Raw genomic sequence first — 20,866 nt, 5'->3', positions numbered from 1 at the left:
TGGATAGTCTCTGATGCTTCGTGCTGTGCCACCAACATCACATATATGAAAAGACTGAACGATCTGTCACTGTACTCAGTATCCTGCAAGCTGCTTAGAGGTGACCTATGCCTGACCTACAGAGAAGTCTTAGACCCTGCCCTACTAGAAATCAGATGGGAAAGGAATAACTTGGCCCAGGGTTCTCAACCTAGCCTCTGACATAAACAGAACATGCAGGGAACACAGATATATCACCCAGCAACTCACAGTCCTCTGTCATAGGCTCCCACTGCACATGAAGCAGTGCTCTTTAATGACCCTGTTCAGGCATAACCTTCACTACCGGTTGGGTGATTGTCAAGTCACCTCTGGGGTGACACATATGTCCCTCATAGACAGACCCACTTGTTGCTGCTCACAAAATCACTCTGCTCACAATGATGATGTAAATATGATTAATAAGGGTACTTGTGCTTTTACACACCTAGACTTCTACTGCCTCAAGTATATGAACAGCCATGTACTCCTAAAACTTACAAATACAGTATGTGAGAGATATAACTATACAATGAATCTAGAATAAATGCAGTCTCTCTCGGGTAACAACAAACAAGATATCATACAGGTTATCAGCATACACACACTTCACCTCCTTAACAAACCAACTGCACAACCCATAGACCTAGATATGCAGAGGTAGTCATTAGAAGCTTACCAACAGAGCAAAGACCTCACAAAAACAATGGTACAACTTGGCTATGTTGAAAAAGCCCTAGGGCTTTTAGCCTAGTAACCTCCTATGAACCTTATGAACTTATGGACATTATGGTAGTAGCCTCATATGAACCTATGAAACTATGAACCTATGCAATCTTGCCAACATCTTGTCTCATACATGGCCTATAAGTTCAGCTGCAGTCTTGCAAAAGTCATACTTGTGCTATGGCACTTGTGTTATTTAATGTGTTTTGTAGTCTGTATACTTAGATAGATAGGGGTTCTATTCTCACTGTAGTCAAGTGTGTGTGTGTGTGTGTGTGTGTGTGTGTGTGTGTGTGTGTGTGTGGGTGAGCTATTGTCTGACATTACAGAGAGCTTTTTACAGCAACATGTAGGACACTGTTATTACCATATTCTCAACAGACAATGCTGATATCATCAGCTATATCAGATTTTTGGATATGCAGTCATGCTGCCAGGGTATCGTCAGACATCACCTCATCCTATACCAGACAGATTACAGTGACATGGGTTTTAATCTATCCACATACATAATGACATGGCTTGTACTCCTTGTGTTATCTTGCTGAGAAAGCCCTGTGGTCTCTCCAGCTGTTATATGTGTCTGGTGAGGTACATGCAAAAGGGAGCATTATACTGCATTACTGTTCTGAAAAGATACTGTATTACTATTCTGATGGTGCTTGGCTAGGCTTAAGGGATGCATGGCTAGGTTTAAAAAGGCCCTTGTGATAGTTAGACTAGTAAACACCTATGAACCTATGAGCAATGCTGTCATACAATCCTAAGATCTGAATAAGATGGCATGACTTATGATATGCACCATACTTTTGTCCTGAAAAATCATTAAAGAGAGCAGTTAGAAAGTAATAATAAATGTAGCAGTTTTTGACTTTACAACACTTACAAGAGCATTTGCTAATATAAAGTTGTGAAATTATGATGCTGTCAACTGCATAACCTGCCAAGGCCAATATAACTCAGAGGTACAATGAGCATTTCAACAATACAAATGCAGATATACTAGGCACTAAGTTAGCTATGCACCCTGAGCATCAGCCAAATTTTAGTATCCCTGAATCCAAAAGACAGAAAACAGGGATATGTCACAGTAAAATCATTTGCACAGGGTTTTGTTTGTGTGTGTGTGTGTGGGGGGGGGGGGGGCAGGAAGCCTAGGCTGACACAAAAGGTCGGTGTGTGTGTGTGTGTGTGTGTGTGTGTGTGTGTGTGTGTGTGTGTGTGTGTGTGTGAGTAGGAAGGAGAAGAAGGCAGACATTGGGATAAAACAAATGGCCAGTGAGACAAAATGAGTAACTGTAGTGTGAGTGGTTGTACAGGTCCTGTAGGTCAAACTGGTGTGTGAGTGTCTGCAAGAATACAGTGTTGCTCTGTGCTAGCTCTATATCTTGGTCTGTCAGACAGGTGTGAGCCAAGCATGGTAGATGTGGCAGTTCATTGTTGTCATCCCCGACCATAAAAACTGTCTCTAACAGGAGTTGCACTGGCATGTCCACTCCCACAGTCAGATGCAGTGACTGATGTCTTTTGGATGAGCTCCATTCACAGGGATGCCTAGGACCATGACCCCATATCCTGCCATGTCTGGGTGTGGACAGCACATTCACCAACAGAGCATTGGAAATACTGCCACTATGGGACCGTGATCAGGAATGGCCACATTGGCTGACAGCAGATGATGTGGCTGATCTATGCCCACAAGTATGTCATTCGCCTCCTAGCAGATGTTTCATCACAGATACTCCTTGTTCCATGATAGATACCCCTCGGTCTATCATAGACACTCCTCTGTCCATCACAGACACCCCTCATTCCAATGCGTTATTCATCTGATGCAGTGAATTGGCAACATGGTCGAGGCAGTCATGCATGTCAGACTGTGCAAGAACCACAACCCTCATCATTTGTCTGGAGTGGGTCTATATTAAATTCTCAAAAGCCGACAATGTTGAATCTGACATTGTCGACATGAGAATAGTGAAACTGCAGAACATCAAACAAGTAAATGGAAATCTCCGTAAGGGGAGATTTCCATTTACTTCAATGTAGTGCGGTCTCGGAGTTGGTCCACGGGGGCTTGCCCCCCTGCCTACACTGTTTAGTTTTTTTTTTTTTTTCTGAACATTCGATGTTTTAACAGTTCAGTCACTAAAGGTTGACCTTTAGTGATTTGAACTGTTAAATATTCAATGTTCTAATACAGACCCATCTGGAGCACCTATGGAAACATGCCTGTGCCTTCACAATGGCCCTAAGCATCTGTTCAGTGGCACAGGAAGTGACAACTGAGCCAGGTGGAGGAAGGCTATCAGGCCTCCTCCAAGCACCCCATCAATCATCCTGTGTGGTACCTCACCCACACTTTGGCTGCAGCCAGACTCAACAGGCATTGAAGCCACAGTAGCCACACATCCCTGACCAGTCTCCTCCCCATCTACCTGTCCAGTATCTGTGGGATCAGTGGACTGGGTAGGCGTAGGCCTACTGGCTGTGTCTGATGGTAATGCAAGGGATGGCTTTATGTCAACCTCTGTGTTAGATTCAACCTCTGCCCACTCCAACTGTGCCTCAGTTTGGCCACCATTATCACCTGAGTCTGCTGAGATATTGCTGAGATACTGAGATCAGATGTCACAGGGCCCACACTCCCACTGTCATGATCACCTGTGATAAAAAGAAAGAAACACAGGAATACATTAATGCCTGCACTACTGCAGTGCAATATATGCTAACAAACTAACAGTGCTGCCACTATTACAGACAGTACAGCAATATATACAACAGGCCTGAGATCAAAATCACACACTATTATATTTCTTTAAATTGATCTGCAGTACTGACATAAAAATATTTAGCTTACCATCTGTGGGAGGCATATATGACAGGAGTTGAGATGGTCTTGGAAGAAGTTAAGCAAGAAGTAACGGCAACATCATCACAATTAACAGTAACACAGTAATACATTTACTCCTTTATATGTCCATTAACTCTACTTTCAACAAGAACGTTAATAAACTGCTGGAGAAAAAACCTTTTGTTCATAAACTGCTGGAGAAAAACGTTTTGTTTATACACTGCTGGAGAAAAGATCACCCAGGTGCTTATTTTGTTGGTTCAATAGTTTTTTCTTATAAGCACTACACCACTTTTTGGTTCATAGCAAAATTTCTATTCATTCCTCTGTTTCCCATGATTGCGCTGTGTCGCATTGTGCAAACAATGGCCAAAAATTAATAACATAATAATAAAAAACTGACAGAGAAAACACAGTTTGCCAACAAATGAAGAGGATGTTGGATGTTAATGAACAGAACCTGCGAATTGTGTGCTGCTTACTTGCATGTCCAACCTTGACAGAAGTACATGTAACATTTTAAAAGTCTAACCTGGCACACCCACCTCATGTAAGCATTAGCAGTTGCCATCCATTAAAGACAAACACTGAGGCAGTGCCTGCACTATGTTTACATCCATACACTGATCCATCTTTTTGGGATTCAGCAATTCTAATGAGTTCATACCTCATTTACATCTTCATCATGCTGACAGCCCTGAATCTATACCAAACGGCAACCATGTAGCTAGAGAAACTGAAGGGGAGACAAATTGTTTATGTGTTGAACACAGAAGAGGATATTACTTTGGGATATATCTACACTGAGGAGTTGAGGAGTACTGATTTTTACATGATAGGCCTGCATTTTGTCAACTACATATTGCATTTGCTGCCATGTAATTATGAATAGTCTGTTTAATGTTTTTTTATATTTATTTTGATTAGCAAATCTTTTACACTTTTAGCTGTCTGCATTATTTACAAGTGTACTGTTCATTTGTGGGAGGTGAACAAAACTGCATTTCTGTTATGGCACAAAAAAGGATTGTGTTGCTGTTGTTACTCTCCTTTTGTTGCATCCATAACGCTGTCACATGTTAAGGTCAGTTCTATACAGATCTCATAACTTTTACTTTTTAGTCTGTCCGTGTGAACTCCTTTCCATAGCTGTATTCCAAAAGTTTTTGAATTCACTGAGAACAGTAGCACAGAGACACAGTTGCTTTATAACTTGTTGAATAGCTCTTCCATGTTGTATTGGTTAATTAGCATGTAATGCAGTTAATTAGCATGGCACGGTGTTTACCTTGTTTGTGTGGGAGTGCACACCTCTACAGGGTGCTTACTGAATCTAAATGTTTTACACCCATGTGCACATCACAACTTGCACACTGTATAAAACAATCATGTAGACTTTATTGAATCCCCCTATAGGATTAATTTTCAGCTCATCATAACAGATTTCTAGGTATTTTTCTAGACAGTAAAATTACAAAAATAAAACAAAAAGCTCCAGATGATTCTATAGCTTATAAAGAAATTCTAGTGTGTTCCCCAATTCATAAATACTCAATTCATCAAGCACATAAATATCTTTTTTGCGGTGTAAGTCACTAAGATCAAATACCAGTAGTCAGCTGTGGTAAAAAGGGATAAAAAGTTTCTAAATCTTTTTTGTACATTTTAGTTTCACATTGGTTAGTACTAGGCTAACTGCCCTTGTGGGCCATTTTAAGCCTAGCCAATTACCCCATGAGTGAATCAAACCCTGCACCTTCTGCCCATAAGGTAAACTCTGTAGTCATTATGATAACCTCCCATTTAGAACCAGTAATGATATAGGATAAAAACTTGAGGATTCAGTTCCAGATTTCAGTATTAGAAAGTGAGGTAACTTCTTACTTAATCTCATTATTTTTGCTGTTTTCACATTTACAAATTGTAGTATAAAATCAATACAAGAAATATCACACCTGTGTGTACACTTGCATTCTCTATCACATCCAGTTTACTTTTTCTAAAACCTTGCATCACATTATAGTCAACTATAGAACCTCCTCCATGTCCTCTCTGGACCAAACATGTAGGTCCAGAGATTTTTAAACTTTTTTAATATAAACTTTCTGGATCGGTTAATCTGCACACACACTAGGTGAGACAAAATCCCGGATTTACCAATATTGGACCACTCTGTTCTGCATCAGATGTAACTCTCACTCCCTAGTCAAACCTGACCATCACTCAGTCACATTCACTATAAACTAGAAGCCAGACGCAGCCTCCAATTACATGATATTGGAAGATTATGCTAAGGTTAATCTACTTAAACTAAGTGATGACCTGGCTAAATTTAGTATCCCCTGTCAATCTGATGACCCCATGGCATGTGATGAATCCTTCACTTTCAGATTTTATGCTCATTTAAATAGCTGCACAGACGTACCTGTCCTCTCCCTGACGTGCATACAATGCCAAGTTTAAAAATAAACTCATATAGTGGAGCCTAAATATAAACAAGCTCTACAACTGGAGGAAAAAACACATTGCACCTCAAAATAAATGTCAGTCCCAGCATGCCAAAAATTATGTTGCCACACTTAGCATGGAACTCTGGTCAATGATCAAATAAAGCAAAGCCAGGTATTAGGTAAAAATAGTCACCAGTGCTAAACACAACCATAAAACTATCTTTAACTTTGTTAGAGTCCTGAATAAAAATGTCCAGCATAACACAGAGCCAATGGTAAATGCTACCACATACTCAGACCCAGAAGACATACCCAATCTACAAGCAGATACATTTATCTCAAACTTCATCCCCTCTCCCTCCATTTCCACACTTACCCACATCTACACTACCCCCAAATCTTCCAAGAATAACTCTTCAAAGCACTATCCAAGGTAAAGATCACTCTTCTATGTGGCCAAATAACATACCAGGATGCCTACTGCATAGCCTATCATCCACTTGCACAAGAGTGGGACATCAACTGACCCAGGTTATTAAAGACCCATAGGTTTGATGAGCCTTGTCTTAAGGCTATGGAAAGGATCATTATAGAATTATTAAACAAAAACATAGGCAGCCTAAAAATCATTGACCCAAGCCAATTCTTTTTCTGACAAGGGCAAATCTTTCTTACTTAGTCTGGTCAACCTCTTCAAGTGATGGATGAAGGAAGAATCAGTTCATATGGAGGATCTAGACCTCACTAAGGCATCCAACGCCATTCCATACTCAGATACTATTAATAAATTCTCCAAGCTAAATGTCAATTCCTATGCAACTTGATAGATAACAAACTGGATCGCAATTAGAACCTATGAAATTAGGATGGGTGGCTCTGTCTCTGAAAAAACACTGGTGTCCAATAATGTACCACAAGGCTTTTGGGTAACTCCTATTTGGCATTTACTTTAGAGATCTGTGCCACTCTTAAATGATTATGGCTCACCGAGTTTGCTGACGTCTGTAATCTAGGTGTCGTCATTAACTGTCTGGAGACACCAGGATCCTCCAAGACAGCCTTTCCCATGCAAATAGCAGATGTCAAAACCATGGGCTAAAACTAAAAGCCAAAAAAGTATAACAGTGTCATTCAGCAAGCACTACATCCTTTGTATTTATCAAAGTGAAAACACACCCCTTAAAATCAATCCAGTTGTTAGGCACCTGGGAACTTATGCAGATAGTGAACAGTACTTCACCATCTATCCACTGTTGTAAGAAAGTGCTTTTTCCATGTCCAGGGATATGATTGTTTCACTGCATTTGGAAATAATTAGACTAATCATTGGGTATGATGCCCCTTTTGGAATTTAACTCTCCAAATACCTGGCAACTTGAACACCGACATTTTCAACCCAAGAAAATTGAGGAACTAAATTATAAGAGCTGCAATAATCACCTCAAAGACTTGTCCTTATTCTCAGTACCATGCAGGTTGCTGAAGGATGACATCTGCTTTGTATATACAGCCTCAGCAGATCTTATCCTGTCAGAACTACTGCACGCCTACAAGTCCAATGGTGACATAAGCACCTGCTCAAGAGATCTTGATCTCTTTTGTAACATAAATGGAAAATGCTGGAGGGATAGATCTGTATCAGAGATAATTCCACTTCTTTAAAACTGTCACCCTCACCACATAAAACAAAGCACAGTACTCCTCTTGATTCAAGTGTAGTGTGGATGAATGGATTGGAAAGCTCAATTTTATCCCTAGAGCAGCAGCATTATCCTTTATGGAAAGGGGTAACATGTAAAGATTCTGCCTGATATGGGTTATTCATATTTAAATTACAAGAGCTTAAAAACTATATGGGAATTTGTGGCTAGGCTTCTAAAGATCCACCATTGTTAATAACCTAGTAACAAGCTATGACATTATAAATAGAGAGCTAGATGAGCAACAGTAAGCCAAATGTCACAACAGATAGTTTTACACATTTCAGCTTTAAATCCTTATAACTGATTATATCTTATCATTTTACAATGCCCAGACTGTTCAAAATAGCAACACAGACAATAAAGATCAGGGCAATATTCAGTTTTGATAGGGCAGCCCAATTAAGTAAAACTCCTTAATTTGGGTCATCCGCATCAGGTGTAAACCCTTAAATTTCTTATCTTATCTTGTCTTATCTGTTCTTATTGTGAGATCTTGATTAAGGGTACTAGGGCCCCTAGTATGTTGGATAACTATTTGTGAAAGAGAATGAGCATTTTTCAAGAGAATTACCCTTTCCTAGTTATAGAAAAACCTCTATGTCTACTTTTTGGCATGATATCTATCTTAAGACATTAGCCGAAATTCCCATAAACCCAAAATCTTTCTACTGGGGGCCTTCAACTATCCATCACTAAACTAACATACCTACACTGACAAGTGCTTTCTTGACATTATAAACCCTCATTCTCTTTCTCAAATACTTATCCATCCTAATAGGGGCCCCAATACCCTTAATGTAGATCTCAGAAATATGGCTAATTATTACATATCACCATATAAGGGCGGCCACGGTGGTGCAGTGGTTAGCATTGCCGCCTCACAGCAAGATGTTCTCCGGTTCGATCCTCGGCTGGGGTGCCTTCTGTGCGGAGTCTGCATGTCCTCCCTGTGGTCGCGTGGGTTTCCTCCGGGTGCTCCGGTTTCCTCCCACATCCCAAAGACATGCTGCAGGTGGATTGGACACTCTAAATTGGCCCTAGGTGTGCGTGTGAGTGTGCCTTCTGTGGAAGGTTGGGCGCCGGGCTGGCAACTCGACACCGTAAAACTCCACTGCCATTCAATGTGCGGACAGGTGATCCGCTGTGGCGACCCCTAACCGGGATAAAGCCGAAAGAAGAAGAAGAAGATTACATATCACCATATGTATTATCATACCTTACTAAATCAGATCAAAATTTAGTGACATTTTCCTTTTAAATTGATGCCACATTCCCTGTAAATAGCTCTGCATTTAGGAACTTCTGAAATGCAAACCTTCTTCATTTAATTACTACCTTATCATCTGATTTTAAGTATGCCCTAAATGGAGCCCTCCGGCAGTTGCTCAAACTATTTCCTCTGAAGTCAGTGTTGGCCTCATTCTCCAGGCAACAATAATTTTTGCCAGCAACTTTATACTCTTAACTTTTTATACCACTCAATAATCTATTTGATTTTGTATTCCTACCTGACCATTGACCATTATATGATTTGTTTCTATGTTAGCAGAATCTAAATAAATTCTGCTGTAATTCACCTCTGGAGGATCCCATTGCTAAAGAGGCATAGATCCAAAGAAGTCTATGCCTCTGACTTCTACTCCCATTTAAATGGCTACATTGATGAGGCAGTCCCTATCTGCACTACATTACAATGAGAAATTTAAAAACAAACCCCTGTGGTGGGAAGAACCATATTAATAATTTCTCTAGCAAGAGAAAGAAACTGCTTAATGCTTATATGATCTCACATTCTACCCACATTAAAAACACATTTAAGCAAGCTAACAAAGAGCTTAAGGGAACTATTAAAATGCTCAAATCTTCATATGAACGTAAAATAGTCACTAAAATCAAAAGTAACCAGAAATAGTTATTTAACTATGTCAGGAAGTTAAGAACTATGCCCACGATGTTCAGAGCTAGTCAACAATAATCAAAGAAAGTGCCCACAAAGGAAGAGGCACTCTGACCGAGACTGAGCTACAAGCAAAAAAGAACTGGAGACAAGCCATTTAATAAAATACTACAGACAAGCCACTGGTGGATTTTGCTAGCCCACAATAATACTACTCTCTCTGACCCATAGGAAATAGCTAATATTCTAGCAAATTTCATGCAGACTTTACTCCACCCACAGTTATAACTATTCCAAAGGTTCCACTATCCAGTCATCCCTTTAATTACCATGGAACCCGTTCTCTCAGCCCTCTCAAAAGCTAAGAATACTTAATTAATGGGCCCTGATAACATACCAGGTTATCTGATTATCAGTAACGATATGACCTTTATGAACCCCTATTTAACCTCTTTAATCTAAGCCTATCCTCTGGTTACATTCCTGAATGCTAGAAAACAGTTATTGTAATGCCATTACACATGGGTAGCCCAAGTATGGACCATGGCAGCTATATACCTGTTAGCCTAACTAGGCTCATATTTAAAGTTATGTAGAGCATTATCTCAGGCTTCATTAATCTGGACATTGAAAATCTCTTAACTTTGGACCCTCATTATTTTTTTTTGTCAAAGAAAGGTCTTTCCTCTTTAACCTGGTTCATTTCATTAAAAGAGCAACTGAAACAGTTGTTATTGATTATGCCATGCATACAGCATGCCTGTACTTGGTCAAGGCATTTGACACTATCGCCATACAGTTATTATTGATAGACATGTAAATCTGAATAAAAATCCTTATATTGTGCAGTGGATAGCTAAGTGGTTGCCTGACATAACTTATGTGATTAGTGTTCCAGGTGCCAATACTGAAAGCAAAAAAAAAAAAAAATACCAGCAGTTTACCACAAGGCCAGTTTTTGGCCCTGTCCTATAATTGCTTCAACATGTGTTAAATCATGTTAACAACTGGTACAAGAACAATGGTCTCAAATTAAATGTAAAAAAATACAGCATAGGTCATTTTGGTTAACAAAACAAGTTTACTTACCATATAGAAGATGCACTCAGCCAATCAGACTCTGTTGTAAGGGATGTAGGCACTCTTGTTGATAATTGCTTATAATTTGACCATCCTGTCTCCATAGTAACTTGGATACCTTGTATCTGGACAATCTAATTTCCAAAGACAGCTCCACTAGATTCAAAGAATTCTTGATTCTCATTTAGATTCATAGATTAGTACTAGGCTAACTGCCCTTGTGAGCCATTTTAAGCCTAGCCAATTATCCCTTGTGAGACTCAAACCCTGCACCTTGGGTTTGTAAGGCAAACACCTTAACCATTAGGCCACCCTCCTCATATCTTTCCAGACCAGTTATTGAATATATTGCAGTTTTTGGTAAGTTTCTGTCTAAACATATCACACAATTTGAGAAACCTTAGAAATTCATTATTAAGAAAATCAGTGACCACAAAAAATTTAGTTATCAGGAGCCAGTGTCAGTCCTTTCTCAGTACTCAGTCTCTTAAAGACTCCTCCATGAAGATCTGTGTTGAACCATTTGAGTTATGAAAGATCCAACCAGTCTATGATGTATTGTAATTAGGGCCTTGGCCTCCCCTCCAGCCAGCAAGCCCAACTATAAGCCAATCAGGAGTCATAGTCTTACCCCCAATCATAATGGCTATTATCCACCACACCCCCTTGTTTATGGATTAACTAAAATTTAAACAATTAGAACTATAATGGTTTTTCAGGAAGAAACATTGTATCTGATGAAGTCAAAACTGCTCATTACTTTGAATAAACTGGACAACTTTTTGTTCAAAGAAGAATTGCTTCATGTTTTTATTGCTTGATTTTGAGAATGTGTATATTCTACTCTGGTATTTGTCTACCTACAAAATACCTACAGAAATGCAACAATGGATTACTTCTAACAAAAAAGGCATTTTTTTTTGGTTTTTACATGATGCTCATTCAAGGAGTAAAAATCCGAGGACTTTGGGCGTTCTGGAATAATGGGAACAACAGAGAGGTCTAGAGCACATAGTACAAAACATTTTTAAAGTGCTGCTTGATAAGGAAGAATTATAGACTATTTAAATGGACTGTTATCTTAGAGCCTCGCCTTTTGTACAATCCAACAGCTTGAAAAAAGGTCCTTGACTCATAATAGTAAAGTTTGTCAAAAACTTTGATAAAGAACATATTTTGACTGAAGCAATTAGGAAGAAGTCCATTCATACTGAATGTGAAAACATCTTAGTTTTGTAGACCTTCCTTATGAAATAGTTAAACAAAGGTGGGCTTTTGCAGTAATTAGAAATGGGGTGGGATTCAATAAACCCTACACAGCTCACTAAAACTGTTTGCCTGTCGAGCCATGCACATGATAGCATGTTGATTTGTATTCAGTAAATGGCTCTACATGATGGGTAGAGCTGCATAAACATGGTAAAAATTTGGGTCATGCTAATTACAGCATAAGAAGCTAAACTGTATGCTAATCAACCAATTTAAGATGGCAGAGTTATTTAACAAGCTATATAGCAATCAAGTGCACTTAATGTAGCCTTTTGCCTTGTATTCCCAAACCTATTGGAATACAGCCATAAAAACCATACTGGAGGGAAACATGTTAAGGGCTGCTGCTGGTTTTCTGCATGTGTATGTGCAACAGGCTCAAGTCTATGCTGCTGTTGCTACAGATAGATCAAAACTAATATCCACTACAGGACAAAGCTGAAAAAAAGTCACCAAAACTATGAACTGGTTCAGTTAGGCTTACTCAGTCCCAAAATACCTTGAGTAAAAAAGCAATCAGATTTATTCATTGTTATTAATAAATCTGATTGCTTTTTTACTCATGGCATATTTTTATGGAATATTGCTATTGGTGTCCTATGTGATTGGAAGCTGCCTTTATTGGCACCGAGTAAGTCTAGCTGAACTGGTTCGTGGCTACTGATAGATCTCCGACTAGGAGGAGAAGGTTATTTAGCCCCCATTTAAACTTTCATGATCTGCATAAGGTGGAAATATATAGGGTGACTACAGACACACTCTAGGAACTCTGCAACCTCTGTCATCCTCACATAAGAGCAAACACAAACCAAGGAGAGATAATACCTGTGGAGACCAAAGTATGAGTAACATTTACAATATTAGCTAAAGGAACATTTCAGAGACCCACATTGGTCATGCTGGGGGTGTCACAGGCATCATCATCCAGGATCCTATACAAATTCCTGAACACTATGCTACAGCATTTCCCTGTACCCCTTAGGATAGAGCTAGAACTATTCTACCTCATAGCGCACTTTCCTGCACACACACACACACACACACACACACACACACACACACACACACACACACACACACACACACACACACACACACACACACATATTGAGGTCAAATTACCACCCAGGAAACAGGGAAGTGTCTACATTAACAGAAAGGGGTTTCTTTCTATTAACTGCCAGGTTGTGTGTAATGCTAAAGGAATCATCCTGAATATGTGTGCTGGAAACCTCAGCAGTTACCACAACTCCCATATCTGGCACAACTCACACCTGTTTCAGAGGTTGTCCAATGGTGATCTCCCACAAGATTATTTACTAGGGTTGCAGTGGATGCACCCAAACCATGGCTGATGACACCCATCAAAAATGCACACACACACACACACCCATGGAGGAACACTATAATTAGGCACATGTTCCAACAAGAAACATCATAGAGCATGTGTTTGGGCTTCTGAAGTCACAGTTTTGGTGCCTAGATACATAAGAGAGCATTCTGCAGTACAACCCCAGAACCTTTGCTATCTTACACAATATCATCCTAAGAAAACAGCTGCAACATTAACACCAAGGGCTAGGAGCAAATATTCCACTGCTGCTGGCAAGGTCACCACAGACATATGCAGGTGAGGAGCCAGAGGGGGTACCACCAGCTGCTATGGGTGTAGGTAAACATAGGTGTGCACAATATCCTTTCATATTGGCCAACAGACAACAGATAACACACATGCCAACCACATAAAGAGTACACCTTTCATTCTATGTGCATACATACAGTAAACTTCATGCCAGGCAATGTTGACAGCCTTTACTTACTCATATAATGGCTGTGCACTGCTAGCATCAGACAGAGTCAGCCCTGTATGACAGCAGTTGTAACCTCAGGACTATCAAGGTAAGTGTTGAACCTGTAAAAGGAAAAACAGATGTGTAAGAACATGACTCAATGGCAGATACCTGCATACTATTACTTGAACATGTACCTAAGTAGAATGTGGATGAGTTGTTAAGCGATGACACTGATACATGACATGATTGACTTATGTAATATATATGTTTGCAGTTTAGTAATTAACATAACTCATGCATCTAAAATACCCAATATAGAAAAATCAGTCCAAACTCTACATATCCCTACATTCTCAAAAGTTAAGCAATACACATGACTGCTGTATCAGTGATTTCAAGTTAGGAATCACAACACTAAAATGCTGTAAAAAATTAGAAACATTTTCCAAATAACATCACCAATACATATCCTAAGCACTCATACAGCTTTCTAACCTGTGCATTAGACACTATATATGTGTAACCCTGAATCAAAAGCATATAAGCAAGGTGATGGCTCAGTTATCATCATTTGCACAGGGTGGGATTTGGGGGTGGGCAGGAGGCCAAAGCTGACACCAAAGTACTGAGTATGTGTAAGTAAGAAACTCAGGCAGACAGAAATGTACATAATATCAAATGGCCACTAACACAGAATGACCTGCAACCATCACTAATGCCTCACATAGTCAGTATGTATGGGTGTCTGTCCAGGCACTCATTGTGAAACGTGTGTGTGAGTGTCTGCATGAACACAGCCAAGCTGTGTACTACCTCTATGTCTGTACATGTTGGACAGGTGACAGCTATGCATGGTAAAGTTATCAGTTTATTGCTGTTACCCCAACCACAAGAACTGGCTCTGCCAGGAGTTGCACTGGTATGTCCATGTCCATGCCCATGCTCAGTTGAGGTGGTGGTGCTACCTGAATGAGCGTGATCTCCTGTTTATGAGTTCTCCTCATGGCTATGCCCAGGGTCTATGACCCCATGGCCTACCATGTCATTGTGTGGACACCTCAATCTCTCACAGAGCAGTGAGAGTAGTGCCACTGCAGAAGCTAGCATGGTCACATTGGCTAACACCAGATGATGTTGGGGCCCTTTGGCCATGTGGACACTGTCCCTTTCCAAGCAAAAGTTCCATTACAGACACTGCCTGTTCCATCGTACTATTCATCCCATACATTGAATCAGTCACATGGTGGAGGAAGTCATGTATGTCAGCTTGTGCCACATCTAGAACCCTAAGCATGTTCTCAAAGGCCCTAAGGAACATGCCTGTGCCTCCATGATGGCCCTAAACATACATCAAGTGGCACATAATGACACAAGCATCTGATGGAAGGTGAACAACATACTTCCTGTGAGCATCCTTACCAACCCTCATGTGTGGCACCTCACCCACATTATGGCTACAGACACAGTCAACCAGCAATGAAACTGCTGTAGCCACACTACCCTGATCAACTATGTCACCCTCAACTTGTCCACTATCTGAGGGCTTAGTAGAATGGGTATACAAAGGCATTCTGACTGTTTCTGAAGGAATGCCAGGTGATGCGTGATTCACAACATCAGTGTCAGATTCAAATTCTGTACCCCCCAACTGTGCCTCCATTTGGCCACCATCTTCATCAGAACCTACCAATACTTCCAAATCAGGTGGTAAGAGTCCTGCACCTTCATTCTCAGGATCACCTGTGATAATACACAGCAAGCACAGGAACAAAATTACTACTGCCATAAATATTAACCTAAAATATCTAAACAAAAAAGTAACACTGTTTGTGTGTGCAGAATTGCAAATGCTACAGAAATACAAACACTCATTACACACTTCTCACACATAAAATAATATATATCTAAAAATGTGTAGTAAGAATAAAAACAAAATATTTGCTTACCATGTGCAGATGTAGCAACACTTTGCATGGAGGATGGGCCTTGAAGAAATGAATCAATGAAAGGACAGTAATTAATCAACATAATGGTAATAACATAGGGACAGTGATTACACAATCACCTATATGCCTTTAAGAAATACCTGTCTGAGCTGTCCACCCAGACCCATGTCTACTGAGCAACTCTCCTGTATAACTGTATCAACTTATCAATAGGTACAGATAAAGAAAACATGTATCACAAGCATTAGCAGCAAAACTGTTTATATTGGTGTACAAGCCAGTATAATATTGCCATATGTAAGCTTACATGGAATCTGCTCCTGAGACACACTTGGCCTCCCAGACACATCAGCAGTGACATCAAGCACACAGTGCACAGGAACTCCTCATTTGGTGTCAGTGGTGGCTTGGTAGCAGGACTACCCCAATAGCCAGATGTTCAATGGCAGCTGCAGCCACCTCCCTCCATGCTAATGAAATTATATCAGTGGCCCAGTGTCACACCTGATCAAATTGCATCCACAACCACCAACTTCGTTCACATCTGTGACTACATGGTTTTAAATCTCCTTTCTGGCAGCCATATCCCCCTTGGTGTCTCTCAAGCAAGAAGGCTCCATGCCGCCTCAGAGCTTGGATGATGACTCCATTTTCAGCATCATTGAAAGGGAGTTTTCATGGCTTTCTATGCTTGGGCACCATAATCCTATGTGACATAAAACAGAGAAGGATAAAACACATTAATATCACATAAGTAATGTATTTCTTCACAAGAAGAATCAGTCTGCGTACCATTTGACAACATAAAACACTTGAAACACATTTCTCATTTAGTATAACAAAATGGTAGGTGTCTCCCCCACCTCCCCCTACCAAACAAATAAAGGCTTGTACAAACCAAGGAATAACAAATAAACAATGTTTATGTTTTCAAGAAAATTATCAGGCTTTCTAATAAAAGCACTTGAAACCCACTTCCCATCTAGGGCAACAGAATGGTAGGTTATACACTACATAAAAATGTAAGGGATCTGTAAAAGCATCCATTCTATCAACATTCATATAGTGAAGACTGAAAAGCTATGTCATTGATTACTGGATAGCAGTTATCATTGCTAAATATTAAATAAATCAATTTATGAAAGCTAGACAATTTTCACTGTGCCCACCACTCCTGTGGATGTTGCCCTGGGCCATCTGAAAAGCATATACAAGTGTCAGTGACATATACATTATCATTTCTCTCCAATGCTATATAAAATTGTAAAAGCAAATGTTAAGAACAATAGTTGTGGAGAAAGAATAACATGTCTCTCTCACAAATGTAAATACTGCCTAAGCAAACAGTGAAATATAAAAAGTGCTTACAGATAACACTTCTCTTTCTCCTGGGTGTATAAATGCATTTCTAACAGTTTACAAAATATCAAGTGTCTTGAATAATAGAAGCAGATCTCAACAAAACAAATGGCTTCTCTGCAGAAAAATCATCTTCAAAAAATACCAGCAATCTTCTGTTTTGTCCAAATTCACACAAGTCTCCTCATCTTCAAGTTCTCTAGCTGCACGGTTACTTTTTTATAGTGTAGATTCAGCCTTCTGAGCACTGTGAAGATGCAAATTAACTCATTAGAATTTCTGAATACCAAACCTTTAACTGTGTATCAGATGTAAACATAGTATAGGCTCTACACCATTGTTATGTGCTGATAGCTTGCAATTGTGAATAATTACTTTGACTGAAGGAAAACACAACATTAATTCAGACACCCTTACCTGAAATGAGTGTGTCAGTGAGGATACACTTACAAAGTGGGGAACTAACTTCAGTGAGCTTTTAAATGAAGCAGAACACCACACATTTACTTTTTTTGTCCATAATAGTAAAACACTCCTGCCTTTGCTGAAAGCTATCATTCACTGGCATATATTTTTATTACACATCTAAAGCAAATTGATAGAAAATGTACTATTGGCTGCACATCTGATATTACAGTAGAGATAAGGGAAGAATGACCAGAATATGAAGAGAAGACAGAGCTTCATTTCTGAAAACATATTCATGAATGGTTGTTTGATCACTCATTGCACTGAATATGTTAGCCACACATGTACCACCAACTGAGGCTGTCCAATTATATAAACTGTTAATATTGGTTAGGAAATGTAAATTCCTTGTATGCAGTTGATTTTATTGGTGCCACAAAGCAGTGTCTGTGGCAAAGAGATATAACCCACTATGACTGTGTTTTGTAGGAGCAATAGTCTGTTGGCTCAAATCCAGACCTAAATTCTCAAGTTTGCTTCATTTTTTTTTTGCATTTACCATTTGTGCAGCATGTGGCTTAGCTCAAACACAGTTAACTGGCCAAAATTTGAAAATTAATGTCAGTTACCTTATAAAACATAAATATGCTCAGCAGTATTGTGATGCAGTCAGCAACATGGAGGGTAATGACAACAGAGATTGCACCTGCTGCTAATTGCTCTGTATGTTGATATAACAAGACAGAATATACGTGAATTGGGGATGGAGTCTCAGAGTAGCTATTTTTACTGTGGAATGGTCATAATGAATAGTTACAGAAATAACACATGCTTTCTTCTGCCTTTTACATTTGTGATTTGCCTACATAGTGCAAACATGGTTAGAAACTTAAGAAATAAACTGTAAGATTTAATTGGTTTTGCCTTCATTCATGCAAACAGGCTTAGCTGAGAGGTGCACCTGTCAGCACTCTGTACAGTACTGAATGTGTAAAATAGACCTGTTACCTAGCTTTCCCTGGGGCACCAGGTGTAAGTACAATGAGTCATGATCAAGTGAGCCAGGGTTCAAATCCAACACAATACACTTCTTAGTTAGCATATCCCATTGTGATTTTTCTACTAAATGTGATTATAAAGTTAATACTGCATACCAATAGATATGTATAACAATTTACTTTTAGGGGGTATCATATATATTATGTGTAACTGGTTAATCATTACAGTGATGATTATGTAATAAAAGTGCAGTTGCATATCTCTGATATAATCTAGATGCCTTCCATAACCCAAGTATAACTGTAAAACAAAATGTATTATGATGTGTGTACCACAAATCACAAGTCAATTAATAGAGTAATGCAAGTCTATACATTTCCAGTATATTGTCAGACAATACTCCTGCATCACATCTAAGAATGAATAATCCGGGACATTGTAATGGCAAACACATGCACACATAATTGAAGTATAGCACCAGTCCCTCTTTAAACTGCATACTTGTGATGACCATGATTGACAAATATTTTTTCTATGGCAATGAAGAATAATAACCTCTGTGAGATTTTATGCATTCTCTTTTATATAGGTTTGAATCTCACCTTGTACAAATTACTTTTAACACTGTGCAAGTCTCCACAAAAAATGTACCAAGTCATCTCATCGATCCCTCCAAAGTCATGACTTAAAAGCCAAGCTATTTAGCATTTCAGTGTTGACTAGTGGACAAAGTGTGGCAAATGACAAATTATCATTGCTGTTTCTTAAAACCCTTTTCTCTATGGCAATGTTTCTCTCCACTTAACATAATTCAAATGCGGTTGGCATGATTGTGTGAATCTATGCACTGGTCCTAAAAGGTGATATCATGAATTGTCAGGAAACATTTGTACTGTATCCAAAGGATCTTTTTAGACATGGCAGGAGATGAGAAAGATGGTGCCAAATTCAGGGCACAGAGGTTGGGTGCGGAGGAGTCAAAAATATTTGTTGCAGTCCTCATGAAGCATTATAGCTGTAGGCTGCTGCACAGGGACTATACCAGGTCTCAGTATAATGCTGAAGCTTGGAACAGCTTAGTCAAGGCTATTTCCAGTGTGACTGGCATATCATGTACTGGGGAACAATGCAGGGACCATTACAATGACCTGAAATGGCAAAAGCAGGCACAACACGACCAGTGGTTGGATGAGTTAAGAACTGCTGGGATGCTACAGTTATAAATATACAGATAAAGCAACTTTAAATGTTATGGAAATCTATAGCTAGCTAAGACTGGTATGCATTATGCTTTCATGTCCCTTTTTCTCTCCTTTATTTTACAGCTGCACAGGAAATTTCAGTCGACAAGGACGCACATGCTGGAAGATTGGGAGGCTCAGAGAGGCAAGAGATATGTATGCAGCACAAATGAACATGATTGTATTAAACATATTGGTATTTTATAGATTAGCAGCAATGTAAGCATGCATATCTTAACTGTAAAAGCAATCGTCCATGCATGCTTTCTTCTGTAGCTCTTGGTAATTGCATTAGGCAAGTAGGTAGGTTCACTTCTCACTAGTAACCTATTGATTCAGATTTAACAAATATTATTTTAAAATTTTAATTGCAGCATCATTGGCTTTAATGCCATGTTGTTAAGTTAATGTGTAATGTATTTAAATGCATATATACAACATCTCTTCTCAGCAGATGGTCCAATTGGCTATACAACATTATTGTGTTGTTGTCACCCATCTATGTTATGGTGACAGCCCAAATTCATCCATTATTCTATACATGCTTGCATTATGGTGTTGATGAAGTGGATATCTATGGTTCTTTCCTAATTCCTGCCTGCAAATTTCTTTATTGCTTCCCCTTTGTTCTTCCCTCTGCTTGCCTTCCATTTTGTCACTGTCCTATCAACTCCACTTTCACATCTTTAATTAAGATTTAATTAAATAGAACTGAACACCACACATGAGGTGATAAAAAAAAGCCTTCACTTTTCATCCACTACTCTCTACTAAGTTTGGCACCAATGTCGAGTGATGGTGAATGGCTCTATACATTCTGTGCCAAAACCTGTGAGTCATTGCCATCGGTCACATTGTATCTATCTCCGCACAATGCTGCTTAAACTTGCTGTGAGAAAGGAATACAGAGGTAAAGCAGAGTAAAGCCACTACTTGGAAATATTATTACTGTTCTATTTATTGTTGAATGTAACCAAATTCAGCTTCCTACATGGAGTGTTGACATAAATCACTTGAATGAAGCATTTGTTTTTGGCCAATAGCATTAAGGATTTGATTTTGCATGCATTTCACATCATTTGTTAGTGTGATATTATATCTGCATGATAAGTTTAACATTTGC

Source organism: Protopterus annectens, chromosome 4.part1 (genome assembly GCF_019279795.1).
Source record: "Protopterus annectens isolate FY-2018-M chromosome 4.part1, PAN1.0, whole genome shotgun sequence".
NCBI classification, from domain to species: Eukaryota; Metazoa; Chordata; order Ceratodontiformes; family Protopteridae; genus Protopterus; species Protopterus annectens.
Note: the sequence above shows the minus strand (reverse complement) of the source record.